Source organism: Phyllostomus discolor, chromosome 4, assembly GCF_004126475.2.
Source record: "Phyllostomus discolor isolate MPI-MPIP mPhyDis1 chromosome 4, mPhyDis1.pri.v3, whole genome shotgun sequence".
NCBI classification, from domain to species: Eukaryota; Metazoa; Chordata; class Mammalia; order Chiroptera; family Phyllostomidae; genus Phyllostomus; species Phyllostomus discolor.
This window is the reverse complement of record NC_040906.2, coordinates 145,613,446-145,641,257: the sequence shown is the minus strand read 5'-3', so window position 1 is coordinate 145,641,257 and position 27,812 is coordinate 145,613,446. Positions and strand designations below refer to the sequence as shown.

At 38.7% G+C, this 27,812-nt stretch overlaps 1 long non-coding RNA gene across 1 annotated transcript; it reads right to left on the bottom strand.

Moving 5' to 3' along the window:
* Positions 1 to 9,117: 9,117 nt before the first annotated feature.
* LOC118500258 lies at positions 9,118 to 27,351 on the bottom strand. The gene is made up of 3 exons (XR_004902812.1): positions 27,341 to 27,351; positions 13,292 to 13,298; positions 9,118 to 9,260 (listed from the first exon to the last, which is right to left on the bottom strand). It is a non-coding gene; the product is annotated as an uncharacterized LOC118500258 (long non-coding RNA).
* Between the last annotated feature and the right edge of the window lie 461 nt (positions 27,352 to 27,812).

The window sequence follows — 27,812 nt, the reverse complement described above, 5'->3', positions numbered from 1 at the left end:
GGAGTAATCCTAGCATGAAGATGTGGCTTCTGACCTGCATGTATCTGGCATATAGTATAGTGTCAGAGAGTATCATGAAATTTCTAAGTGGAGAATACTATCTTCTATGAAGTTAACTCTGATATGACTTAAGGAATAAAAGAGAGAAGTAGCCTTGGACACACATGTTGCTCAAGCACCTCCTTCATATTTTTGGTGTCTAGGGTATCCTGTAGAAGTAATTAATTAACTGACCAAATAATTACTTAATTAGATCCTAAAATCCAGTAAGGGTTGAGCTGAGTGCTTTGCATTAATCTCCTCAAAAAACAGAAACAAAAACCTGGAAGAGAGAGAATATGAATACGAATAAAAGAATGAGAATGTCTTATCCAAAGTTAATGCCTAGTAGATTGAATACAGGCAATCTTTAATTTTGAAACTCTCCTGACAGAATAGCATCTGATGCTTATTTCTGGATTCTCTCAATTTCAATATCCCTCCAGAGCTGCTTTTCCAGAAGACCATCTCAGCTTTTGACCTTTGAATTCTTCTCTTCAACCTCCTTCTGACTGGTCAGTGTTCAGGGTTCTCAGCTAAGAACTTGAGAGTAGTGTTGTAGATTAACTAGCCCATAGAGTCCTTTCCTTTCTTCATTCTTCTGCCCTCCTTCCTCCAACCACCTGAAAAACTAAATTTTTAGATCCTGCTCAACCAGCATTTCTTTTGTGCTTTCCTGTGTTACAAAACTGTTATTTTGTTGTCCTATTTGTTTGTATGTGACTCTTTCCCCATTTTCTCTCAGTCTTCCATCATTGGCATGATAATAAAACTCATGTTAATCAGTTTTGTATTTACAGCAGTTTTTATAATGCCTAACATACAGTAGGTACTCAATAAATTTTCATTGAGTGAATGAGAACTTGGCCATTATTTCTAAAATTGTGAGTCTGTTTTGTTAGAAAATAGAAGAGAATTCAGAGACATTTTTGCAGCACTCAAAGAACTATGGATATTCTCAACCTAATTAAATAGCTAAATATATAATTATATACTAAGTTGAGTCCCATACTAGATGTCATTATGGAAAAATAGTAACAATATTAAAGGGTTAAGAAAAGCAGTAGGACGTATGGCTTTAAATGCACATTAGAGTCCAGCAGACCCGGGGTCTATTACTGGCTGTTCTGGTTGTTATTACTGCATAATGAATTGCCCCAACACTAACAGAGCAACAAGGCATTTCTCCCTCAGAGTCTGTCATGCACTTGCAGACAGACATGAGGCTGCAGACACCTAAAGGCTTGGCTGCTCTGGAAACATGATGACAGTTGATGGTGGGCTGATGACCAGACTACCTATATATGGCCTGTCTGGCATGGAGGTCTCAGGACAGTCAGATTTCCTACATACCAGTTAGCTTCTACCAAAATGAGCATCACCAAAGAGCCAGATGGAAGTGACATCACCTTTTCTAACCTAGTATCAGGAGTCATACAATATCATTTCCACTGGATTCTGTTTTCTGGTGAAGTACTAAGGCCAATCAAAGGAAGGGGACATAGACTCTCAATGGGAGAAATGTAAGAGAATTTGTACACTAGCTCTACCACCTAGTGTTTGAATATTCTAGGGAAAATTAGTCATTTGAGCTTTTCCATCTATAAAATAGGATCTTAGTGAGGATTAAATAAGATAATGTATGCAAAACACTTAGCTCACAGTAAGCTCTGAAATGTTCTTTTATAATTGAGAGACAGCATATAGGCAAAATCCTTAAAGCCTAGAAAATGATATCCATAATTATATTACCTTGAAAACTGGGAAAAGACCTCTACTCTCTTGTATTTTTCTGTAAAAACTTCTTGTGGGATACCAGTGTCCCATGGAACCATAATTTTAAAAGAATTACATTTTAACAATATTTTTATACATACAATCATTCCAAGTTACGATCAACTAACCCAAATGGGAACTTTTGGAATGCAACCTGTTTGTAACTACAAAGTGGTTTCCATATGTGTGCATGTATATGTATTATGCAAATACATACAACCTTGCTATTCTGTCAAAAAATAAAAGAGAGAGAGAGAGAGAGAGAGAGAGAGAAAGAAAACATTTACCAGAAAAAATCTCTTCGTCACTGATGATATGACTTTGCATTATACTAAACAATACCAGGAGAGAGATTAATGGTTGATCTTCATTTAACACAAAAGCAAGAACTTTAAACACTATCAGAGCCTTTGCCAAAATGTCACATTGATTCAATAGCTAGAAATACAAATAGTAAAGAATAGAAAAATCATGGGTGAAGACAATCATCCTTCTAATCAATCTTTTATAAATTCCCTGTAATTAACTTTATGCAATACTGTCCAGTGTTCTAACTCCCTCCCTGTCCTTCCTCTTCCCTCAACCCAGAAATATTTGAAATTCAATAGAGAACTCTTGTCACAGAATTATATTAAAATATTTAATTAACAGAAAATTCTGCTTAGCAAACTATCAAATACAAAGTGATTATTTGGCAAGAGTTCCCAGGGATTTCTGAGCAACCTCTGTCCATTGAGCCATTCACTTGAATCACAATCTCTGTCTGACACAATGTTTGTCTTCCCGGGACGCTGTGACAGACTTTAGTTTGCAACCACTTTTATATGCAACTTCCCTGGGCTTTCTAGAACTCTTCATTTAGTGAATCTTCAAAGTAGCCAAGAATTTCCTCTTGTCATCTCTCCTCTCTATAAGCCCTTGCTCCATTTCTCTGGCTGTCATCTATTCACTCATCACCTTCTGGAAAACCATGGAATAAGGAAAACAGAGGGCTGTTCAACCTGGAGAGATATGAGAACTCTCTCTGCTGTTGCTAAGGGGAGGAGAACTTAGACTCTTTGTTAGTGATCCCCTTCTTGCTTTTCTCTATGATAATTTTCTTGGGCAGAGTAATGTCCCTATCCTAGTGGTTCTTCCAACAGTCTTACTACCTTTTTCCTTCTTCCAATGCTCCCTTACTCCACATCCCTGAACAACAGTCTCATTTTGTGAGATGTCCTGCGTACGCACAAATGGGATGGGAAAACTCACCTCCAATAATAACAATCTGAAATCGGCGAAGAAAGGAATACAATCCAGTCAATGTTGAATGCCAATGAGTTATAAATGAATGGACCAACAGCCAAAGCCTTCTCAGATCTCCTGGAAAGATTCCTGTCTTTGCTTTCTTGCCTGAATGATACCCATCTTCAAACACTGTTGTTGTTGTTCTTTCCCCTCTCAGGAACTGCTTTGCTTCACTGGCCTAATACTCCTTTGTTGACCAAGAATCCATTCAAGAATTTGGGAGGCAAAACTCTCTTCCCATTTCCCTTCCTAACAAAATATTTTTTTTCAATAGGATATTTGCTTCATTAGATTTAGTTTTATTATTTGAGCATATCCTTGTGGGTATATATATATATATATATATATATATATATATATACCTGGATTAAAGAATTGATACTATTTCAGTAAGACAGTATGTTAATAATTGGTTTCTCTGATAAAATCAAGACTACCTACTATTTGGAAAGTTGTTAGTGGAATCAGAAGAACTGAGACACTGAACACTGTGGGATAAGACTGGTAGACCCTACACTGTTCTGCAGATCGTGGCTACCAGTGACTTTAGAGGAAGGTTCTGCAAAGCCGTTAGGAACTGTTGTACCCAAGATATTGCAAAAGAATATCAAAGCAGGAATAGATCTTAGAAATCATAGAAGAAAAGTGTTGATGTGTGCTTTTCAGCTAATTAATATCTCCACTTTATTTACTCAGTTGTTTATTATTTTTAATTGTGGTAAAAAGCATAAAACATAACATTCATCATCGTAACTATTTTTAACTGTAAAGTTCAGTAATGTTTACTCTATCGACATTGTTGTGCCACAGAGCTCCAGCACTTTTTCATCCTGCAAAATTGAAACTGTGTATCTACTGAACAAGTCCTATTCCCCCTAACACCCTAAGTCCCTGGGCATCAGGATTCTACCTTCTGTTTCTATGAATTTGACTACTGCTTGTACTTCATATAAGTGGAATCGTAGAGCATTGTTCTTTAGTAACTGACTTATTTTACTTAGCAGAATGTCCTCAAGATTCATCCATGCTGTAACACGTGAAGATTTTTTTTACTTTTTAAGGCTGAATAATAATCCATTGTAAGTATAGATGACATTTTGTTTATCCATTCATCTGTTGATGGACATTTTGGTTGCTTTCACCTCTTGGCTATTATGAATGGTGCTGCTATAAACATGGGCATGCAAATACTTCTTTGAGACCCTGCTTTCAATTCTATCAGATATATACCCACAAGTGGAATTTCTGGGTCATATGGTAGTTCTATTTTTATTGTTTTGAGGAATTGCCAATTTGTTTTCCTTAGCAACTGCACCATTTTACAATCCTACAAATAGTGCACAAATGTTTCTTTTCCCTAACATTCTCATTCTCTTGTTATTTCTTGTCTTTTTAATAATAGCCATTCTAGCATGTGTGAGGTGATGTTTCATTGTGGCTTTGATTTGCATTTCTCTAATGATTAGTGATGTTGAGCATCTATTCATATGCTATTGGCCATCTGTATATCATGTTTATAGAAATGTCTGTACAAGTCCTTTGCATATATTCCAGTTAGGGTTATTTGTTATTTCTTTGTTGTTATTGAGTTGCAGGAGTTCTTTACATATTCTGAATATTAACCCCTATCAGATACATGATTTGCAAATATTCTCTCCCATTATGCATGTGGCTTTTGACTCTGTTGATTGTGCCTTTTGATGCACAGAAGTTTTAAAGTTGAATGTAGTCTCATTTCCTGTATTTGTATTTGATGCCTGTGCTTTTGTTATCACATCCAAGAAATTATTGCCAAATTCATTGTCATGAAGTTTTCTCTACATATTATCTTCTAAGAGCTGTATAGTTTGAGGTGTTACAAATAGGTCTTCAATTCATTTTGACTTAATTTTTGTATATGGTATAAGATAAGGGTCCAGCTTCATTCTTTTGCATGAAGATATTCAGTTTTCTCAGTATTGTTTGTTGTAGAGACTGTCTTTTATGCCTGTGTTCCAATGTAATTTTTTTCAATCCTTGCCTGAGGACATGTGTTTATTGATTTGAGAGAGAGAGAGAGAGAGAGAGAGAGAGAGAGAGGGATGTGAGAGGGAAACATTGATCAGCTGCCTCCTCAATGTGCACTGACTGGGGCTCAAACCTGCAACCTGGTTATGTGCCCTAGGAATCAAACCCACAAACGTTTGGCATATGGGATGATGCTCTAATCAACTGAGCCACCTTAACAGGGTTTTATTTTATTTTATTTTAAGAGAGGAAGGGAGGGAGACAGACAGAAAGAGAAACACTGATGTGCTTCTTGCATGACCCTAACTGGGGACCTGGCCTACAACCCAGGCATGTGCCCTGAATGGGACTCAAACTGGTGACCTTTCAATTTGCAGACAAGCACTTAATCCACTGAGCCACACTATCCAGGGCGAGGGCTGTATTTTTTAAATGAATGCAAGTCTACTGTGATTAAATGACACTGTCTAAAGATTAAATCTGTGACCTCTTATATCAGTCTACATGAATGTAAGTACTCTACCATTTTCTAATTGTATGATCTTCAACAACTTACCTTTCTGTGCCTCATTTTCTTTACCTGTAAAACAAAAATAATGATAGTATATCCCTCACAATGGAATTGTGAAGATTAAATAAAATAAACCTTGTTAGAAAATGCTTGATACATGTAGCTGTCTAGATCTCCCAATGCCATTTGTTGAAGAGGCTATTTTTACTCCGTTTTATGCTTCTGTACCCTTTGTTGAATATTAACTGACCATAAAGACTTGGGTTTATTTCTGGGCTCTCTATTCTGTTCCATTCATCTATGTGTCTGTTCTTATGCCAGTATTAGACTGTTTTGGTTACAGTGGACTTGTAAAATGAAACTTGAACACCAGCTTACACCATGCACAAAAATAAACTCAAGATGAAAAAAAGACTTAAATATAAGTCATGATACCATAAAAGTCCTCGAGGAAACCATAGGCAGGAAAATCTCAGATATTCCATGCAGCAATATTTTCACTGATGTGTCCCCTAGAGCAAAGGACATAAAGGAAACAATAAACAAATGGGACTTCCTAAAAAAAAAAAAGCTTCTGTACAGCTAAAGAAAACATCAAAATGAAAAGGGAACCAACTGTATGGGAAAATATGTTTGCCATATGAATGATACATCAGACAAAGGTTTGATCTCCAAAACAGATAAAGAACTCACATGACTCCACTTCAGGAAGACAAACAACACAATTAAAAAATGGACAAAGTACCTGAACAGACACTTCTCCCAGGAGGACATGCAGAGGGCCCGGAGACATATGAAAGGATGTTCAGCATCACTAGCCATCAGAGAGATGCAAATTAAAACTACAATGAGATACCACTTCACACTGGTGAGAATGGCCATCACTAACAAATTAACAAACAACAAGTGCTGGAGAGGATTCGGAGAAAAGGGAACCCTAGTGCACTGTTGGTGAGAATGCAGACTGGTGCAGCCACTGTGGAAAACAGTATGGAATTTCCTCAAAAAACTAAAAATGGATTTGCCTTTTGACCCAGCAATTCCACTGCTAGGATTATATCCTAAGAATCCTGAAAAACCAATTCAAAAGAACCTATGCACCCCAATGTTCATAGCAGCACAATTAATAATAGCCAAGTGCTAGAAGCAACTTAAGTGCCCATTAGTAAATGAGTGGATAAAAAAACTATGGAACATTTACACAATGGAATACTACACAGCAAAAAGAAAGGAGCTCCTACTTTTTGCCACAGCCTGGATGGAACTGGAGAGCATTATGCTAGTGAAATAAGCCAGTCAGTGAAAGTACTATATGATCTCACCTATAAGTGGAACCTAATCAACAAAACAAACAAGCAAGCATAATATAATCAGAGACATTAAAACAAAGAACAAATTGACAGTAACCAGAGGGGAGCGGGGAGGGAGATAACAGGGGTAAGAAAGGAAAGGGCCAACAAGGAACATGTATAAAGGACTCATAGACAAAGCCAAAGGTCCGAAAGATTGAGAGTGGGAGGTGGTGGTGGGTGGGGCGGGGGAAAGTGGTGGCGGGAAAATGGAGACAACTGTACTTGAACAACAATAAAAAAAAGAAAATGCCTGGTACATAGGAAGTACTCAGTAAATCTTAGCTTTTATTATTGCCTAAATTGATCCCTTTCACCATTTTACTAGGACATATCCAACACAATTATAGCTCTCTAAGGATCTTCATATCACAGCAACATCCCCAATTCTAGATGCCACCAACACTAATCACACCTATGGTGTCCTTTTTAATGATGTTCCAACACCGGGAGGTTACGTTTCATTTTATCTTAGCCCCATAAAGCCACTTAGCTTGCTGCCTTCTACCAATCACACACTTTCCCTGAATGTAGGAAATGAAGGATGATCAATATTTGGAAAATATAAAAGAAGATAAAGGTCTCTATAGTTTCTCAAAGTTGGTGTTCGGCATGTATTGATCCATTCGCCTAAAATAGATTTGAAAAGGATCAGAGAGTTTTCCCCCTTTTCTGTGTGGTCTGTTGTGAAGGACTGAGGTCAGGTGGAACACGTGAGGGAAAACTGAAGCTTCCAGGACAGCTCAACTTGACAGGCAGCTATCACAAAAATCTACCTGATTCTGAGATAGTGGCACTACCCATTTCTTTATCTGACCCACAATGCTACTTGCATAAAGATAGAAGAAACTCAACTTAAATGAAAATAAGTGTATTAACCATATTAACAGCAGAGGACATCAGAACAACCAGGAAGATTTCATAAATCTAAGCAAAGGTGAGCATTAACATTTGTTCCATCTGGTGTGGCCTGGTGCAGCTGGGGTTAACTGTGTCTCTGTACTTTCAGTCCTTTTCAGATGAATTCTTTCTGTAAGAACCACTGGTTTGTTCCATTGTCTTTTGATCTTCTTCCCTTTCCATCTTAAAAGACCTCTGAAAAACCTGAAGTGTAAATGTTGTTTATTAAGATTGTTCTTGTCCTAATGTTAATGTAAATTATCCAGCTATGCTTGAGATATCAATGTCCAACTGATCTTAATATTAAAAAATGCAGCCATATTGCTGTTTTAATTAAATTGATAGCTATCTTTAGTTCACATTATTTCAACCCAGAGAAGAAAAATGTCAAAAGTAGATATTAAACATTAAGACAGCTTTTATTCTTAATAAAGTATACATCAGTATACTTTATCAAGTATGTAATTATCAAATAAAAGGTTAATACTTCTTTAAAAACATTGGAACAGAATGATTGCATTGTCAGAGAAAACTTCCATGGAAATTTTTAAAGACAAAGACTCTAAATACAATTGAATATTATTCTGATGGGTAATACTTCCAAAATATTCTAATTACTAACAAGATAAGATGTTTCCTTCACCTTTGAAAAGCTTTTCTTAATAAAATAAAGAACATGTATTCTATTGTATTGAATCAAGACCTATAGACTTAATTATAGGCTTCTCTTATCTCTCTGATTAAAATTAAGTCAAAAGTAGGAGAATCACATTATTCAAATCAAATTTTGTGTGCATGTGCATGCACATGTATGTGTGTGAAATCATAACTCACTTTGAAGGTTTCCCCCCACTTGCTAAATCTAATCCTTGGGTATTATAGCTAGCAAGGTACATGGCAAGCACATACAAGAGGCTCATAAATATTTGAATAAGTGACCTGCTTTCTTTAAGTTTGTTTCTGAAAAAAATTTGTTTTCACCTTTTTTTTTAAAGATTGGACTTAGATGGATCCAATAAAGATGTTATACAGTCATTGTCCAGTCATTTATCCAAAGGTTGTCGATTATAAAGTTGCATGTACATATGTAATAAGGATAGTATTTTGGTGCTATTTGGTCCTGAGTAATTCTTTTTTATTTTTTAAATTTTCTATTTTATTTTTTCCATTACCATTTAGTCTCCTTATACTTCCCCCCTTCACAATCACCACACTGTTGTCCATGTCCGTGAGTATTTTTCCTTTTTTCTCAATCCCTCCACACCGAAACCTTCCCTTTAGCTGTCATCCTTCTCTCTATCTGTGAGTTTGTCTCTGTTTTGCTTGTTAGTTCAGTTTGTTCATTAGATTCCACATATGAGTGAAATCATATGGTATTTGTCTTTCTCTTACTAATCACCAGAGAAATGCAAATTAAAACCACATTGAGATATCCTCTCACACCTGTCTGAATGGCTATCATCAATAGATCAATAAACAACAAGGACTGGTGAGGATGTGGAGAAAGGGCAACCCTTTTCACACTGTTAGTGGGAATGCAGATTGGTGCAGCCACTGTGGAAAGCAGTATGGAGATACCTCAAAAAATTAAAAATGGATCTGCATTTTGACCCAACAACCCCACTTCTGGGAATATAGCCACAGGAACCCAAAACACTAATTCACAAGAACCTAAGCACCCTATGTTCATTGCAGTGTTATTTACAATCACCATGATATGGAAGCAGCACAAGTGCCCTTCAGTAGATGAGTAGATAAAACAACTATGGGACATTTACACAATGGAATACTACTTGGCTGTAAAAAAGAAGAAAATTTTACCCTTTGTAACAGTATGGATGCACCTGGAGAGCATTATGTTAAGTGAAATAAGCCAGTGAGAAAAAGGTCCTCAGTAATTCTTGTTGCCAAGGTATAACAAGGCTCCCATATTTTAATCCAAGGGCTGGATTAAATCTGCTGGACTTGGCAGACTCAAATCAAAGTTCCTTTTAAGGTGTGGAGAGGACAACTCATCCAAAATTAAGGCCAAGCCACTGTGTTGAGTGCTATGAGGGAAAAGAAGGATATGATGCAGAGCAGGGGTATCAAACTTGTTTTCACCAGGGGCCACATCAGCCTCGTGGCTGCCTTCAAAGGACCCAATGTAATTTCAACTCCTTAACAGTTCAGGAGTAGTTACATTTATGCAGTCCTAAAATTATTTCGGCCCTTTGAAGGCAACCTCAAGGCTGATGTGGCCCTCAGTGAAAATGAGTTTGGCACCCTTGACAAAGAGGAAGTCCCTTCCAGGGAGGAAAAAAAAGTTTCTCTCCTCCCAGAGGAAGATGGTCACAAGTTGGATGCGCTACTCTTAGGGTGGATCTTTGAGGGAAGATGCAGGTGGCAATAGCTAAAGAGACAAAGTAGACTTTCCAGTTATAACTTAGTGGACACTAGTTCAAAGACTACTTCAGACTACCTACCAGATGGCAAAGACCAATGGAAAATAATCAGCAAATGCCAAGTAACTGCATTTGCAAGAGTATTTTCCCAAATGATCCTGTCTTTGGAGTAACAGAGGGAAAATCATCCCCAAGAGGGAACGGAACTTTGAATTAGCAAAATATTTAGCATGAACACAACTATATAATCCAGAAGATACTTTCATTGGGAAGTAAAAGCATCTCTACTTCTGCCAATAAACTGTCCACTTAAAATGGTTAAAAATTTTGTATACTTTACAATTAAAAAAACTTTACCAACTTTATTCAATTTTTTCATCCTTATCTGAGGACATTTTTTTCCTCATTGGTTTGAGAGAGAGAGAGAGAGAGAGGATGAGAAGAGCAAAGCAGTGAGAGAGAGAGAGAAATATCAACTGGTTGCTTTTTGTATGTGCCCTGACCAGTGATCCAACCCTCAACCTGGGAATGTGCCCTGACCAGGAATTGAACCCAAAACCCTTTGGTCTACGGGACGATGCTCCAACAAACTAAGTCACACCAGCCAGGTCATATTTTATAATTTTAAAACATTAAAAATTAAATTTACTTCCCACCTCAGTTGTAGGAAGTAAAGAAGCTGTATTTCATTTGCTTATCTGATTATAATACAACTATTAACAAAATGTGACCCTGAACACCTCCCATACATGCACTCCTACACACATACTTTCTGTTAAATTCATAAGGCTTTCAGTCCTAGGACCCTTTTCAAACTTTTATTTACTTATTTTTATTTTTACAGAGAGGAAAGAGAGGAACAGAAACATCAATGTGCAAGAGAAACACAGGTTGGTTGCCTCTCACATGCCCCCAACCCAAGACCTGGACTGCAACCCAGGTTGCACCCTGACTGGGAATTGAACCTTTAGCCTCTCAGTCTGAATGCCAGTGCTCAGTCCACTGAGCCACACTAGGCAACACCAGCCAGGGCCAAACTTTTATTTTAAGGGATCTTCTTTTCATAGGTGGAATTCCTCAGGTTTTGGGGTTTTGGATATGATCTGGGACTGGATTTTTTTTCTTCTGAGTCCCAAAAGATCACATAATCACATTTACTTATATCTCACTAATGAATATAAAAATAAAATTAGCCTTGGACCTGTATATTTTAGCTTATCCTCCCTACTAATCTCAAACTCTAGAGTATTTGAGGAAGTGAGAGCTTTGAGGAAGTCATGTCTACAGATCACATTCCAAAGGGAACTTTGGAGGTGGTTGGGTTGCACACACTCTTTTAACAATAATGTAAAGCCTCTCCGTATGTCTAGTTCACTCCCCCTCTCCATCTCTAATGTATACACTTGGAGCCAGTTTTCCACACTTATGCTTTCTTCATATGTGGTAGGTGCTGTGACTGTCCACATCAAAAACCTCTACCCCTAGAAACCAAGAAACCCAGGATACCTTGGCCCTGGCACAGCAATGGAGGTTGTGGGACAGAGACTCATTCCATAGTCTCCCCCAAACTTGACTTTCTCTTCCTCAAAATTTCTCTACCGTAAAAGATTTCCCAGGGACTCTGAAAATGTGCTCACTTGAAGTCAGCTGGATGATGGTTATACCTTTTTTGTAATTAGAGTCAATATACCAATATTTTATACCCGGAAGCCTTCTTCACATAGCTAAGAGGAGTTTAACTGAGCAAGCTGTAGACTTTTTAGAAACTATTCCCTGTGTTTATTAACCACATAGTCTACTTTTGAAGCTGATCAGAATGATAATTCATAGCAACATCCAAGTTGCATGACTTCTTCTGCCCAGTTGCTCGTGCCTCCCACTTTCTCACTCGCAACTCCCACAACTTCTCACTCACAGTTCATCCTTGTTCCTCTTTGCTGCCCTCCTCCGACTTTTCTACCATAAAATGCAGTGTTTACATCTCATTTCTCAGCAAAATTATGAGATGCATTGAGTGAATTCACATTAATAATATTTTAACTCACAACACTTTAAAGTGTCTACAGACCATTTACCAAGGATGCTAAATTATTTCAAATCCTTGTGCCAAAATAAATGAACCAAGGCTTTTCTGATGTAGTAGCCTAACATATTATTGTGGGTATAAACACAGCTCTGTGATCCCCCAAATTCAGCAATCCTCATTAGATTCTTTCTTCATTAGTGAAAGTGAAAAATGTTCCTCTGTGATTTTTTCCATAACTTTCAGTGATGAAATAGGGCATTTGTTTCCTAAGGTAATTCAAACTAATATGAAACTCTTTTCTAATATACAAGTACCTTTAGAACACCTTAGAATTATTGTAAATGATAAGTAGAATTTATTAAGGTTATGAATTAAAGAGAAATGATATGTTTTGTTGTCATTAAAAAACAATTCATAGGTTAATTTTTTCCCCCATATTTTGGCTTAGCAGTGACTCTGATTTTTTTTCTCCTTATTGTTTTCTTTGGTTCCAAGGTATTCCCAGCTGCTGAGAGTCACAAGTTCTGTGTGAATAGCTCCATGACCTTTTGAGAGGAGCCAATGTTTGTAAGCTAAAATATAAAGGAAGAAAAAAAGTGTTTACTGAATGTGTGCTGGAAGGAGAAGCCTCATTCAAATCAGCCCTCTTCCACCCCACCCCCCACCCCAACCCAAACTTCCCAACGACTCCTGTGTGTCTCTGTCCCCACCCCCGCCCCCACCCCCCACCCCCGGCCTTCCTGGACTAGTAGAACTGCTAGCTACAGGGATGTGGTCGTCCACTCATGCTCTTTAATGTCTTTAAAATTCTCCCTCTGTGTCCTTTTGTCTCTTGCAGGGAGGAAGCAGCATCTGGCACCCTAGCTCCTGGGATGAGGAATCAAGAAGCAGCCAACCTGCCTTACGAAGTCAGGTGACCTGGGTTACTCCTACCTACCACCAGCCACAGAAATTACATTTTGTCTGGATATGACCAGATGTCCTCAATTCCCCAGGCCTGAATGCACTTAACCTTGCTTCTCCAAACTGTTTTATATTCCTTACCCACACCCTCAGCCCCCCCATTCTTAGCTCTTAAAAAATATCACAGACACTGCGGTTATCACACATCTTCTGACTTTTTTTCATAGCTTTGCATGCCCCTTTCAAATATTCTCTTCCTTTTTCTCTCTTTAACCTCGCAATTTTGCTTTTTTGGCAATCAACCAAAGATTTTTGTGTGCAACTTAAAAGAAATATTACAAGACAAACCCTCCCTGGTGTGAGAGCTACAGAATTATTTGCATATATAATTTCTCCCTGTGCCTTCTGCTAGCATGGACTTTTTTGTCTTCAACCCTTTGATGTAGCAAAAGAATAAATTATGGTATTACTGATAGAACATTAAACCAACAGCCTTCCGAGGCACCAGCAGTTTTAATGAAAACCAACGAAAATTCAAGATTGTATATTTTCTTGTAAATGTACTTCTTTTTTCTGTCTGCTCTCTCACATATTATTAATTTGTTCACTTTCTTATTATTCAGTTTCCTATGTGCCAAATAATAAACCTGAAGCTGCCTTTGAGCCAGTCTCTCCCCCGTGGAACTGTACTTACTGATAGAAAATTAAGGTACTGGCAAATCCTTACATAGTGTTCAGGGTTATAATTTAAAGATATAGTTAAATTAGTAAACTGCAGCAATTTCAAAAAAGGCTAAATGAATTACGTTATCTAACATTTTAGACTAGTCTCTGGGAAGAAGGGAAAAGTGGAAGTAAAGGTGTTTATATAGTGCCATCTAGTGGCAGATATATTAAAAAGTTCTGTTTCATCTAGGGGTCTTTTCAACGAGCGGGAAAACAATTGCTGCTCTTAGGGAGAGGCTTGCAAATTCCAGGTTTTCCCTTCCTTCCTTCCTTCCTTCCTTCCTTCCTTCCTTCCTTCCTTCCTTCCTTCCTTCCTTCCTTCCTTCCTTCCTCCCTCCCTCCCTCCCTCCCTCCCTCCCTCCCTCCCTCCCTTCCTTCCTTCCTTCCTTTAACCTCCTGTGGGGATAATCCAATCCTGGGGGCTCACTTTGTGTCAGCAAGAGTTTTAAGCATTAATCTGCTTTGCAGAGAGCCAAAAAAATGAAAAAAGAAAATCAGAGAAATTACTACCTTTTGGTATTTTATTATTTTATTTTTTATTTTATTTATTTTATTGTTTTAATTTTTTATATGTTTATTGATTTTAGAGAGAGAGGAAGGGGAAGATAAAGAGAGAGAGAGAAACATCTATCAGTTGTCTCCCATCTGTGCTTCATGCAGGGATTAAACCCTCAACCCAGGGAGCTGATGTTACCACTAATCAAACTCCTAACCTTTTGGTGCCCTAGATGATGCAACAACCAAATTTGCCACACCTGCCAGAGCACTATTTTGGTATTTTAATTTTTAGAGTTTTCCTTGCCACTCCACTTCTGTCTATCTCACTAAAACAAAACACTGATTCTGCTGGAAAATGTTAATAATCTAAGAAAATCGCAATGATCATACCAATTAAAATGTAACAATGCTCTCCTCTTCTAACTCTAGGAGTGGACTGGAATGCAGATGTGTGAACAATGACATCTTCATTGTACTAGTCAGTGGGGACTGTAGATGTCATTGAGTGAACATGTGTACTGTGTGGCCATCACATTCAAGATAACTGAATGAGTAGAGCAACAAATCTACATTAAGCTTGAATATTACTTGAGGAAACTATTCAGATGATTCTGAAGGCCGCAGCTATGGGCAGTTGATTATTGGCAGCTTCATCAGGACAATGTGCCTGCTCATTCATCATGTCTCATGCAGTTATTTGGCTAAACATCAAATCATCCAGGTGACTAAAACAAATTAAAATCACCCTTGAAAGGGAAGAGATTTCAGACCATTGATGAGATCCAGGAAAATACAATAGGGCAGTTGATGGCAATTGGGAGAACTATGTGAGGACCCAAGGTTCCTACTTTGAAGGGGACTGAGGCATCATTGTCTATGTACAATGTTTCTTGTATCCTGTATCTTCTTCAATAAATGTCTCTCTTTTTCATAGCACGTGGCTGGATACTTTCTGGACAGACCTCATCTTATGTGGAAATTTTTCCTTAAATATAATCTTCCTCCATGGTTCCCTGACACTTGCCAAAGGGCTCCTTTAGTCTTAATATTTTCTTCATTAAGATACTCATAAATAGCCTGGCCAGTAGCTAAGTTGATTAGATCATTGCCTGATACACGAAGGTTGAAGTTTCGTTTCTTGGTCAGGACACTTACAAGAATCAACCAAATTAACGCATAAATAAGTGGAATAATAAATCAATGTTTCTCTCTCTTTCCCTTCCTCCCTCTCCTTAAAATCAATCAATCAATCAATAAAAATTAAAGGCCTGACCTAGAGAATGTCAGGGCCACATTATGACTTTCATGGACCCTGGGCACTTTTGCCTTCATGGGCTGCTTCCTTCATAAAAATTTTAAAAAATTGTTTTTGAACTTTCAAAAGAATAAATAAATAAATATACTCATAACTATGAAAGTGAACATAACTTTTCAGGATGGTGGGTTTTAGAATGCTATACCTTTACCACGTTAATTAGAATGAAAGGGACTGAATGAGACATACCTGCGTAAGGAATTTCACTTAAAAAGAACCCTAAATGTCTATTTTTAATTTTAGCTAATCTACTTCAGGCACACCTCACTCCACGTGCTTTGCTTTGTTGTGTGTCATGGATATTGCATTTTTTACAAACTGAAGGCAAGACACACCACTAGCAAAAAAGATTATGACCCACTTTATTGCAATACTCGCTTTATTGTGGCAGTCTGGAACTGAACCCACGGTGTCTCCAAGGTATGCCTTTATAACATTTTCCTTTCAGCCACAGAAAAGTGATCTCTTGATCACTACCTGTATCCTCTGCCCCCTCAATTCAAACACTCCCATTTTATTGATGGCATTAGCAGCTATTTCATAATTGCTATTTAGAATGGATATGTAGTAAAATTTAAGCAGTCGCTGAGATCTTTGTTGATTAAAGATTTGTAGGTTAAATACCAGTTTAGGACATGGTGTTATTTGAAAGGGCCAATCTTCCACAGCAGGAATTTTAGGGGAAGCATGCCAAGCAATGCTCACTCGGTGTCTTGTTTCCAACCCTCTCAAGTGGTGCCAAGTTTGTTACTGGTTAGAAACTGAACACTATCAAGTAGCCCATTTCTAAAATGTAATCATTTAATTTTCACATAATTTTATGAAGTCAGTTTAATTATTTTATAATTATATAACCTGAAATTGTATGCTGCAAGATCATAAGAAATGCACTATCTTGCAACCTTAAATATGGAAAAATTGTAATCAAATCACATACAGAGATTCAATTAAAGAAATTCATAACCTGCCCTGGCTGGTGTGGCTCAGTGGTTTGAGTGCCATCCTGTGAACTGAAAGGCTGCCGGTTCAATTGCTAGTCAGGGCACATGCCTGGGCTGTGGGCCAGGTCCCCACTGGGGCACAGGCAAGAGGCAACTGATCTCTGTATGTCTTGTACATCAATGTTTCTTTACCTCTCTTTCTCCCTCCTTCCTCTTCTCTCTAAAAAGTAAATAAACAAAATCTTTAAAGTAGTACATAATCTGTGTTGTCATCATTTTCTCTCCTTTCCAGGTGGGCATTAATTCCGAGCTTTCCTGTAGATATTGTTAGAAAAGATTTCCTTGTATGTTTTTCTGGTTTCTCTTAGTTCTTGAACTTTCTAAAAAACTGTAAGACACTATTGTGTGCTGCTCTTAAAGTGTAATAGTGATACCCAAGAGTAAGACAGAATAGCAATTGTTCATGAGAAGACCCTCATCTCAGAACCTGTCTGCTCATCTCTGCTCCACTTTGCCAATGACATGCAAATAGAATAGGCATTGATGCTGGGTGGTGGCCTGTGTAACCTCATACTACTTCTCAATAATAAGTTAAGCATGTCTATGATGTCCAAAAATATTTCTAGAATATATTGATTTTTTAATTAAAACTTAATGGGTTTTATGTACATTAGTAAGAGGGAAAAGGACATTTCACCTTTGAGATAAACTCAAACTCAGAACTCTAAGGATCCTCAGAAGGATTTTTATGCTTCAGATGCCAAGGAGAAGTTGACTAAATGGGATGAACAGAAACAGATATTTGCATCTTCATGGTCTGGAGTCCACAGTCTATAGTTATGTTGTTTGAAGAGGCAATGTAACTGTGTAGTTAGAAAATGGGACGGTGATTCCTGTGTGTTACGGGTAGGAGTGAGAGGAAGAATCACGGGCAGGAACTGGGAGGGACTGATATTATAGGCTCTAGTCAGAAAGAAATCAGGGACTGCTTGGACATTGTGCTCTACAAGGAGAGGCCTCAAGGAGTGGGAAAGTCAGTGGAAGTGAAGCTGATAACTTGGGTGCTAGAGCTGTGGCACTGGGAGTCTACCTGAGGTGTGTGGACTGAGCACAGGTGGGGCGGGACTAGAGTGCTAGATGACAGACTTGCATGTCTATGAACAGGACTTGCATATTCTGCATTGCTATCAGTTAATCTACAAATTATAGAATTGTGAAATAGTTCAAAGACAGTGAAAGGCCCAGTGACCCTGTAGAATCAGCTAATTCACCTAGTTTTCTACTGAAGTCATCCAGTAATCGTTTTGGTCCATTCACAGTCTTTCACAATTTTTCCCTACATTGGCAATCATGGAAATAAAAGATCACTTTCAGATGCTGCACAAAATCCTTCTCATCCCTAGATTTCTTCACGAATAACTCTATTTAGAAGTTTTTTCTGATCCCTTTAGCTAATTGTGATATCTCCCTTTTGTGGCTCCACATTTCCATTGTGTCTCTTTCATGGCAGTATTTCATTTGACCATCAGTAATAGTTATGTATCATTCCCCTTACTGGATTTTGTGTCTCATTTTTGAAGTCCCCTGCAGTAGCTATCAGAGTGCCTGGATATGTAATGTGCTTAATAGATATGCTTCATGGAATTTAGAGTAGTTCTTACATCCCATTCAGCTAGACCTAATTAGGTTTGTTTATAAGTCGAGATGGCAGCTTCCTGCAAAGTAAGATCTGAAGAGCTGATGTCTGCATAGAATTGTTTTCTACTGCATTAACATAAATTGAATAACCCCAGGCCTTGTTTGTTTAGATCCAGTCTATTCCCAAATTTCTCTCTCAAACAACTGTGAGTGCCTAAAATCATTTCCACCATTGAATTTACTAGTGAATTTAGTGAATTAAGACATCATCTCTAAAAGGCTGTTTTAGTACTCTGCTAGCCATTAGCTCCCATTAATAGATCAGCACAGAGTAGTTTACCAATTTAATAGGCCTCAGAAGGATAATAAAGAAAAGGAAGGGGCTCTGACTGGTGTGGCTCAATTGGTTAGATGACATCCTGCACAGCAAAAGGTCGTCAGTTCAATTCCCAGTCAGGGCACATACCTGGGTTGCAGGTTCGATACCTATTGGGAAGCACATGGGACATGTAGGAGAGGGAACAGGTTGTTGTTTCTTTCTTACATTGATGTTTCTCTCCCTCTCTTTCTCCCTCTCTTTCCCCATCTCTAAAAATAAATAAATAAAATCTTAAAAAAAGAAAACAAAGGGCTTCTCACCTTCTTTTAAACAGTACATGAAGAAATAGAACACTTAGGAGGTGAGGATATGCTGGGTCTATAATTATTAAAGATGAACAGAAGTCCTTCATGGCCATCATGAGAAGACTTTTTTGCCTTTTCCTCCAGTAAAATTAGAAGCTTATAAAAGTATTTCCATCAAAAAGGTGAATAAAACCTTTTTTTAATTAAAAAAGTATTTTTAAGAGGGACTCTTGATTTTTGAAGCACAGGTCAGATCATGATCACCAGCTAATATTTATGGGTTGGTATTACACTGAAATTTTCTTTATGTCACTGGGTATGTGAAAAGATCAAGTTTAAAACACTGCCTTTGAAACTAGAAATGACTGTACTGGGACCCAGAAACAGTTGGCATCCTGGCATAAAAGTCACTTGTACCAATTATTTATGCACTAAATGGGTGTAGAATTCCAGGTTAAATTACCATGGTTTTGATTCAATTAGCTTTTGATTCAGTGCCTATGTCTTTAATGACAAAGTTATTCCAGGAAAAGTAGGGCTTCAGAAAAGTTTTACCTAGCTAAGGTTTCCCTGAAGGGAGGAAGTGAGTCACATGAAATTTACATTGACAAATAAAACCACAGTGCATGTCTACTCCCTGTGGATTTTAATTTGCAGCAACAATAAACTGCAAGTAATAGGCCTTAGGTTGAATGATTGAATATAAAGTTCAAATCAGACTTAAGTGGACTTGAGTTGAAAGAGACGAGGTAAGTGTCATAGGCCATGTGGTCTGAGAAGCCTTTCAAATGCCTCTCTTTTCACATGTCGATAGGGTGGTTTTATCTCCCACCCTAGATATCTTCATTTGAACCTTTTCATTTTAATTAATTTTTTCAACTCAAGTTGCATCCTGCACTCACAGCACCCAGGGGAAAGGGACAGTGAACGTGACCAGGAGAAAGTTTTAACCTGTCAGGGTATGAATTTCCCAACTGAGACTTCCCCTTGGAGAACACTTTCTTCTCCAGATACACTGTTCGTGCTGCTTTTTTTTCCCTCACCATTTATTCATTAACTTATTCTTTCATTTTTACATTGTTTTATTTATTCTTTCATGTTCATTTATTCATTTCTTCAATAAACAACACCTATTGAGAACCTGTTACAGGGTGCAGCCAAGAGGGGGACCCCAAATGGGCATTTGAAATGGGGTCCAGAACTCAAGGTGTCCAGGAGATTTTAAGATGTCTCCACCCCTTCCCCCACAGGTGTGAGTTGGGGGAAGGGGCACACAGAGCAAGAACATGCGGGGCAGCTTTGCAGCTAATCCATGGCATGGTCATTTAACATACCTATAGCCTTTGGCTGGTCATTTAGATATGCTAAATAGTTATGGCCATGCTCTAAGCCAGGGGGATGGAAAGGGACCCCCCCAAGATGTGACTGGGGGGGCAGGTCCCCCGAGTTACAGCACCTGTGTGGGAGCTTGGAGAAGATTGGCTCCATGACATGGGGTGACACCTGCCCAGACCCACTATGGCGACCAGAAAAGCTAGAAAGGACAGCAGAGTTCTGGCATGTGAGGTCAAGTGTAGGAGGAGTCAGAAATGGGGCTGCAGAGGAAGACTGGGGCGGGGATTTAAACACAGACATGACAGCCATTGAAGGGAGAAGCACGTGGTTTTGGCTGAGTGGGGAGTCCCGTGGCCCTGGGAGAGAGGACCATGAGCCTTTGCCAGAGTGGGGACCCCTGAAGCTTTAGAAGGGGGAACCACCACCAGGTTTTAGCAGAGATCCTGGCGACACAGCTGAGGGTGCCAGGAACCCAGGAGGTCTCCCAGTCAAGATGGAGTACTAACTGGGAATAACCAGAGGACTGCCTGAGCCATGGACTTCTATTTTCTTTCCTGAGATATGGTACTCTGGACTGGGCAAAGGGGGAAGGAAGGACTCTGTCTGTTTGTGGGTGTTTTTTAAGGGACTTCAGGATATTTTTTTTGGATGAAGACATTAGGTCACTATTTTAAGTTTGTATAGTGTTAAATAAACATTTCCTTTCCTTTTCATGAATCTCTGGCATTGAGAGATGTCTTTCCTCTGGCGGTGGACATAATGGACCTGGGGGCTTCTTTCAGTAATAGTATATCGTCCCAGCCCCCTCTTGTTTGTTCTATAACAAACCTATGGTGTTTCTTAATGGAGATACTATTGGTATTTGGGGGAAATCATTCTTTGTGCAGGGCTGTCCAGTGTATTGTAAAAGATCTATTATCTTTAATAAATCCACAAAGCAGTTCTCAATCCCAGAGCAACCTAACACTATGACAGACACACTTCCATTTCCAAACACCACAGGGGAAGAACCCTGGGTATGATCCACTGCCAGAAAGATTATCAGCTGAATAACACAAGGTGTGAACCTCAAGAAGTTAGTAGGTTTGTAGAGAAAACAGATAAGTAAATACAACACAGTGAAACATGCTATGAAGAAATAAACACAAACTAATGACTCCTGGAGATATTCAATAAGCCTTCTCAGAGGAAGAAATGTTTAAGCTAAGTCTTTAAGCATAAGTAAAAATTAGCTAGATGAAGATTTCTAGGCATTAGAAGAGGTCCAAAGGTCATGTTAGAGTTCAGAAAAATAGTTTAGAAGAGCTGCAAGGAATGTCATGCAGGCTAGGTGCATGGAATTGGTGTTGGGGTAGTGGAGATTAAGAAGACAGAATATGTGATTGTAAGGGGGGTATTGCAGGCCACGCTGAAATACTTAAACTTTATTCTTAGGACTATGGGGCATGGAAGTGGTAGGATCAGATCTGAGTTACAGTAATTCAGGAGAGCAAATTCACATTAATGAATTTCAGTGAATACTTAAATGGATACAGTAAGGACTGCTAACACCCTTCAGCCAACACCCACTAAGACACACTTTTAGGTGAACGAGTTGGTTTTATTACTTGTGGCAAGGGAGAAAACACCAGGAGGAATTGAGGAGTGTTTCAGTAAGAGAGTGTTATAAAGAACCTATTAATCAGGTTTGAGCTTTACTTGGGTAATTAGAGGAGAGTCTAAGAAAATGGGTGTTTACCCATTACAAAAAAGCAAAGAAAAGTCTATGATTGGGTATCTCATTAAATCTTATCTATAGGGAGGGCAGATTAGAGGGAGGATGGGTAAAGAAGTAGTTGTCAGCCCTGTCTGGTATGGCTCAGGGGCTGAGTGCCAGCCTGCAAATCGAAACGTCACCAATTTGATTCCTAGTCTAGGGCCTGGGTTACAGGCCAGGTCTCTAGTAGGGGCCATGCAAGAGGCAACCACATACTGATGTTTCTCTCCCTCTCTTTCTCCCTCCCTTCTCCTCTTTAGAAAAATAAATAAATAAAATCTCCAAGAAATTAAAATAAAAGAAGTGGTTGTAGTTCATATTAGCTGTGAGAGTTTAGTGTAGGTTGACTTGGGGTTACGATTGAGTTGAGCATGTGCAACAAGAAGGTCAAGGGAATTAAGTGACTTGGCAAAAGAATGATTAAAATGATGGTATTGGACTCAATTGGCATGAGTCCATGGTAAAATTCTCCTTTTATATATCTTATCTTCTTTGGGCAACATGTGCATTTTCCATACTATTATCTAACCTAATTAAATTCAAATAAAGGATTATGTATAAGCATTGTACTGTGATAAATTTTGTGAAAATATAAAAATCTAGGTTTCTATTTCTAATACTTATATCATTAAGGAGTTCACACACACACACACACACCATTCACTCATTCATTTATTACATTTCCCCTTCCTTCCTTCCTTCCTTCCTTTCATGGAATTTATTGGGATGATATTGGTTAATAAAATTACATTGGTTTCAGGTATATAATCTATAACACATCATCCGTATATTGTATTGTGTGTTTATCACCCTCATATATTAAACTCTTATAAGCAAGACAAGACAAAATATGAGGAAGAACTCAAGTGAATTTTACAGATGGCAAGTGCAATGGGGTTTGAAAGGAACTAGAAGGCAATCTGTGCTACTCAGCTAATGTGGGGTGATTAGAGGAAATTCCCCAGGGCTCTCTTTTCTCATTTAATATGTTAGCATTAGGGAGGGCAGCAGGTTTACTTCTGATGTGTTTCTGATGTGAAAAGATGAGGGATCTTTTTTACTTGCTCTGTGACCTTGAGCAAATCAACCGACCCCTTTGGGCATTATCTTTTTCATTTCAAACTTTTCCAAAAAAGATTTTATGTATTTATTTTTTTAGAGAGGAGGGGGGGGGGTAAGAGAGGGAGAGAAACATGGACGTGCATGAGAAACATGCATGTGTGTGAGAAACATGGATCAGTTGCCTCTTGCACAATTCCCAACTAGGGACCTGACCCATAATCTAGGCATGTGCCCTTGTAACTGGGTGCAGCCAATGCGGGAGCCCAAATAGGGATTTGTAATGGGGTCCACAAGTCAGTGTCCAGGAAATATTAGGAAAAAAAAATATATAGGATGTCCTCACCCCCACAAGTCGGCTGGGGGATGGGATGCAGGGAACAGGGCCTTTGAGAGTTATTTTGAATAGCAACAGTTTTGCAGATAACCCCTAGAATGGTCATTTAACATATCTATAACCTTTAACTGGTTTCATAGATATGTTAAACAGCTGTGGTCAAGCTTGGAGCCAGGGGGATGGAGGGCGGTGACTTCAACCCATGAAGTAACTGGGAGGCAACTCCCCTTGGTTACAGAGCCTGCATAAGAGATTGGAGATGATTGGCTCCACACCACAGGGCTACACCTGCCCAGACTTACTGTGGTAGCCCAGTAGAGCTGGAAAAATACAGGAATGCTAGCAGCTGTGGCCAATTGTGGGAGGAGTCACAAATGGTGTGGCAGAGGAAGATTGGCGCTGGGATTTGAACCCCGGCGTGGGAGCCATGTGGCATCTTTTTGGAACCATGCAGCTTGGGCAGAGAAGAACCAAAGGTCTTTTGGGGACCACTCAGCTTGGGCAGAGAAGAACCACGGACTTCTATTTCTTTTTCTGAGATACGGTACCCCAGATTGGGCAGAGGGGGAAGGAAGGACTGTGCATTTGTGGTTATACTAAAGGACTTTGGGATCTTATTGAAGACATTAAGTTATTACTCTTAAGTTTGTAGAACTCTTTAAATAAATAATCCCTTTGCTTTTCACCAATCCCTGGCATTGAGAGACATCGTTCCCTGAGCACAAGGGTGGGTCCTTTCGGCAATAATATATCGTTCACCTTCCCTGCCCCGGTCTGTTCTGTAACACCCTGATGAGGAATTACAACAGCAATCTTTTAATTCACAGGCTGGCTGGCATTCAACCCACTGAACCACACCAGCCAGGGCTCATTTCAAATTTTTTGATAATAATTTGTGTTCCCATTTCTTTCTCGGGGTTATTATAACCAATCAAAATATTAATGGGAAACAAAGGATATTAAAGTAACTTCTAAACTGGAAAGCACCAAAGAAAATTAGGCAATGATGATTGTTAAATCTAGGCAGGCCTAGGAGGAATGAAAATTACCAGGTGAGAAAATGGCACCGTGGGAAGCTGCCTGCAGCCCCTACCCAGGAAGATTAGGGTCTGGGGTGGGTTTATCTGGCATAACAGGATGCAGCTTTCACCCAGCAACCAGCTCTAGCCAATTAGACTCTAATACCCCAAACACAGGTTTTTGCATTTAAAAACCCTGCTCTAAGAACAACCAAGCAAGTCCCAACCTTCCTTGGTTAGCTCCACTTTCCCCCACGAGTCCTAACCTCCCTTGATTGGCTCCCCATCCTCCCTTGGTTGGCCCCACTTTCCCTCTTATTCCCCACTAATAACCCCTGCTCTCCTTAGCTCGCTGTGTCGCCCGGTTTCTTGAGCAGCTCTGACCTAACGATGATAATTCATGCTGGCCCTTGGCACACCCAGAGATACCCCAACTTCCCTGCTTTTTATTTTGTTTTACTTTGTGGTTTTTGTTGTTGTTGTTGTCAGAAATTTTAAATATGTAATGGTGGAAATTTTAGAAGGTATACAAGGAACAGTGACAAGACAGAATAATTGTTATACAAGTCATAACATTGGTGCCCCTGATCCTCTCTATCATGATCATTTTGGGAAGCCTCATTGTACAATTATGTAAAATTTTAGAAAGTGCTTATTCAGTTACATTTTATTTACAAATGTAAAACTAGTATCGAGATGGATGTATCATAAAACTGGCCATTTCTGTTTGGAGAGAAGAAAAATTTTATTTAAATCAAGTTGCTTGTGTAGGTCTGCTTTTATAAACCTTGTGAATTAATTTCTTCATATTGTAAACTGACTGAACTGGGTACACATCCCAATATCAACAAGGATTCCAACTCCCATATACATTAATGCAAGGCAGTAATAAGTGTAATAGGGGAAATATTGACTATGGGGTCCTTAAAGATCCTGCCCTGGCTCTCTTTCTCATTATTCTTTTACTTAGGTTAAGATAATTTCTATAAGTCTTCTTTTTTTCTTCTGAACTAGATATTTCATATTTTTCTCTTGCTTTCTTCTCTGGTCCTTTGCTTTGTCCTCTCGTCCATTCCTCATCTTCTTATACTATAAGGTAATTGTAAAGCTCTTTTCAACATCCCCCTTTCAGAGCCCTTATTGAAGCATATTTAGCAGCAGCAGGGGTTCCCAAGCAGCCTTCCTACCATGTAAGAACCAGTATGGTCCACTCGTCGAAGGTGGGAAGGAGAGCAGTACTGTACGTCATTAGTGAGGTAGCGAAGAAAAATCCATGTCCTGACACAAATGTATGCACAGGAGTTCTGGTTTCTTAGGGATTTCAGGGAAACAAAAAAGTCAGAAGGTGAGGGTTATCAATAATTGTAAGGTAGCCCAGACTTCTGTTCTCCCTGCTTCCAAAGGTAACAAAGCAGCTATGATCAGGCACATAACAAAGAAATTCTTGAGGGGTGTTGCATATCCATTTATTACTCTTTAGCCTGATATCAATTTCTTAGTGGCTCCAGTGTGTAGGGATATGTTTTAGCTTTATTTATCACTTCTCAAAATCCCTCAGAAATTAAAGATATGCAATTGAAACTATCAGAATAAAAATCAGCCAGCATTCAAAACTGTGAACAACAGAGTCCACATTGTCTAGTTTATGCAGAAAAGGAATGCTATTAAAATACTGGGCTCCTTAACAACTCGCCAGGAGGGCTTTATAATCAGGTTTACAGGCTACATGTCTGGGAATATTAGGCTACTGGGCTTTCCAGTGAAGACTCTGTCTACCCTTTCTTCTTCTGGACCGAGGAAAGGAGGCTTGCACTTTTGCATTGTCAGCAGTGGATATGAGATTCAACTGCTAGGGCATCTATCCTGCCTGCCATTGAAATCTGGATGCTTTTTCAAAAAAATGTATTTCTACGTCTTTACTTTTTAGAAAAGCATTTTATTTTGCAATAATTATAGATTTCCAGGAAAAATAACTTAGAGAGGTCCCTTGTGCCCACCACCCAGTTTCTCCTCATAGTTACATTTTACAACACGGTAACTCAAATTCAAATTGGCATTGGTACAATCCATAGGTCCTACTACAGATTCAGATTTTACCATTTCTATATGCAACCATTTGTGTATGTGTATTTGTGTACAGGTTTATGCAAATGTGTAGGTTCATGTAACCACCACTCTAATTCATATACAAAAATGGTCTATCACCACAAAGATCTTTGTTTGGCTACCCTTTTATAGTTGCACCTACTTCCTCCTGTCTCTAAACCCTTACAACTATTACTCTATCTCCAATTCTCTACTTTGGTCATTTCAAGAATGTTATGTAAGTAGAATAATGTATGATCTTTTGAGTTTATTTTTTCAATCAGCATATTGCCCTTCAGATTGATATAGGTAATTGTGTATATCAACAGTTAGTTCTTTTTTTTATTGTGTAATAGTATTCCACAGTAAGAATATACTATGGCTTACCTGTTCACCCATTGAAGGACATTCTGGTTGTTTTAGTTTTGGGCTATTAGAAATAAGGTTACTATGAATATTCATGTGCAGGTTCTCTGGTCAACTTTTGAACCAATGTCTTCAGACATTGGAACAGAGCCCAGGCCAGGGTTTATGCTTAAGCCTACAGATCTTTTATCTTCATTGGCTCCTACAAGTCATTTTCAGTATAATTTTGAACATCTACAAAGTAGACAGAAGTGTATAATGAACACCTGTGTCCATCACTCAGCTTTAACAATTATCATTCTGTCATTTTTTTCATTTATACCTGCACCTACTCTCCCAGTAACACTTGATTATTTTGAAGCAGATCCTAGACAATATAGTTTTATCTGTGGATATTTCAATGTATACCTCTGAAAACTAAGAACTCTTTAAAAATAACTAAAATGCCAGCATCCCAACATCACACTTAGGGTTCCTCTAGAATTGGACCCTGAAAACAAAGACTTGAATGCAAATAGTCTATCTGAAATGAGGAGTGGGGGATTTGAGACAGAAAAGGAAAGGTTGTAAGACACTGGCAAAAGACTGCTATAGCAAGCATTAACTCCTCAGCACCTGCAGGCAGCCACATGAGTAGGCAGAGGATTTTGGCAGGCAGAGAGAGCCCTTAGGCAAAGAAATGCAGGTGCTGCCAACTGAGTTCTGGGTAACATGCACTGAAGTGGGAAGGGCAGGGACTATAGGCCCTGGGGACTGACAGCACCTCCCACACAAGCCTAAAAACAATTAACAATTAACTAGCCAGTGATCCAATTTCCCCTAGTATATCATAATCTTTTTTTTACAGATTGCATGTCCTAATCATGATCCAAATGAAATTCATGCATTATCATTGATATACATGCTTTTTAAATCTCTTTTCCTTCAACTC